We start from the raw sequence: 2,396 nt of genomic DNA, 5'->3' as shown, positions 1-2,396 counted from the left end.
ATGGAGAGGAACTTCGACGCTGGGACCTTCATAGATTCCCAGCTACTTCCCAGCACGGAGGAACACTTCCATGGCTCCGATCTTGCGGGGCAGGCGAGGTGGATGTACCGTACCCTTCTCCGCGGTGCTGCCATAGCTCGGAAGGCCGAGTTTGAGCTATCGTGGATGTAGTCGCTGCATAGGAAGCTCGAATCTGCTGTTAAGGCCAATAACCAATTCAAGACTCAAGTTGAAACACTTCAGGAGCAGCTGTCCAAGGCGGAGGAGAAGCTTAAAGCTGCCGAGGAGAAGGCTGCGTCTGCCGAGAAAAAAATTGAAGGCTTCTGATGCTACCGTCTCTCGTCTAACCGAGCGGGAGATGACATTGGAGAGCCAGCTTAATGCCGCGCAAGGTCGGGTGGTCGCTTTGGAGAAAGAACGTGATGAGGCCATCTCGTTGGCTAAGACCGCTGAAGCTGCCGCTGAAGAGTTTAAGAAGAAGCATAAAGAGACCGTGAGGCAGGAAAAGAGCGCAATCTTGATGACTGAAGAGGCCCTCAAGGCTCAAGTGAAAATTGTGGCTCCTGACTTCGACACGTCGGCAATCGGAGTTTTCAAAACGATCAAAGATGGCAAGATTGTTGATATGCCAAAGAAATGATCTCTTGTACCTTTGCGTAGAGTTTGTAATTTTGTTGTAGAACTTGCTGTTCGGTTTGATGAACTTGTAGACTTGTGTTTTTCGGATTATTTTGATAGTTGCTTGGTCGGTTTATGACTATTGTCTTTTTTTGCTTACTTAGCAACGTATTTTATTACCGTTTTGTTGGTATTGGCTTGTCGCTCGTGTTTGTTTACCGTTGTTGGTAACTTGACGAAGCCAAGTCGTGGTTTTGCCATCACTGTAGCCGTTTGTTATGGCATTAACTTGGTTAGTTTCCGGGGTAATCAGTCCTAGGTTACCGCGCCGTCATCCTGTTTAACGTGTATTAGAAATTTTTGTTATGGGATGCATAAATGAGAGGGTTAAATTAAACAAGTGAACATTAGTCGACAGTTAAACAAGTCTATTGCAATGATAAGTACTTTACAAAAGTAAATTATCTGGAGCACAGCAAATCGCCAACTCGGCGTGTTTGGGCTAAGAATAAAATCTTCTTAAGTTACCTGCATTCTAGGTTCTCGGGACTTCCTTGCCATCGAGCCTCTCCAACTTGTAGGCACCGTTGCCAATCACTTCTTTGACTCTGTAGGGGCCTTCCCAGTTTACCGCCAGCTTGCCTTCCCTTTGAGTCGGTAGCCCGATGTCGTTGTGCCGCAGGACTAGGTCGTTTTGCTCAAATTCTCTCCTGAGTACTTTGGCATTGTAGCGCAGGGCCATCCTTTGCTTTAATACTACATCTGGCAAATGGGCCATCTCCCTAGCCTCATCTACTAGATCCTTTTCTACGGCTTCCTCGACTTCTTGCAGAAGTAATCGTTGGCTCGGCTCGCCAACCTCCACGGGTATCATGGAATCTACCCCGTACGTCAGGCGGAAAGGGGTTTCTCCTGTGGACGATTGCTCGGTCGTTCGGTAAGACCAGAGGACTGAGGTGAGTTCGTCGGCCCATGTGCCCTTTTTTATCGTCAAGCCGCTTCTTGAGGCCTAGCAAGATCACCTTATTTGCGGCCTCAACTTGGCCGTTCGTCTGGGGATGCTCTACAGATGAGAACTTTTGCTTTATGCCCAAACCGGCGAGGAACTCCACAAACTTCTTGTCGGTGAACTGCGTCCCGTTGTCACAGATGACGACTTCTGGGATGCCAAATCGAGTTATCACCTGTCTCCACATAAACTTTCGATAATTGGATGAGGATATACTGGCCAGTGGCTCGGCCTCTATCCACTTGGTGTAGTAGTCGATAGCAACAATGAGATATTTGACTTGTCCCGGGCCAACCGAGAAGGGGCCCAAGAGATCGATTCCCCACTGTGAGAAAGGTCGGGAGGACGTTAGTAGGTTTAGCTCGGAGGCCGGTGCCTCATGGAAATTGGCGTTCTCTTGGCACTTGGTGCATTTCCTTACAAATTCTTTGGAGTCCCTCATCATTGATGGCCAGTAATAACCGGCTCTGACGAGCTTTCTTGCTAGGGCCTTGCCCCCGATGTGATGTCCGCAGCACCCCTCGTGGACTTCTCTAAGCACATAGTCCGTTTGGTCAAGGTGTAGGCATTTCAACAAAGGTTGACTGAGTCCCTTTCTAAACAACTGCCCCTGTATGGTCGTGTATTTGGCTGCTTCCCTTCTCAACGCTTTGGCTGCCTTCTAGTCGTCAGGGAGCTTGCGGACATTAGTTAAAATTTAAATAAATAAAATAAAAATATTTTAAAATTAAAGTTAAAATTTGAAAATTAAAATTGAAATCAAATTAAA

The 2,396-nt window shown here is 47.2% G+C and overlaps 1 pseudogene; it reads left to right on the top strand.

Moving 5' to 3' along the window:
• LOC148563576 (uncharacterized) lies at nt 1-640 on the top strand (annotated as a pseudogene).
• The last annotated feature ends 1,756 nt before the right edge of the window (nt 641-2,396 follow it).

This window comes from Arachis ipaensis, chromosome B5, assembly GCF_059453495.1.
Source record: "Arachis ipaensis isolate K30076 ecotype BB chromosome B5, ASM5945349v1, whole genome shotgun sequence".
Taxonomy (NCBI): domain Eukaryota; kingdom Viridiplantae; phylum Streptophyta; class Magnoliopsida; order Fabales; family Fabaceae; genus Arachis; species Arachis ipaensis.
This window is presented reverse-complemented; position numbering and strand designations above follow the sequence as displayed.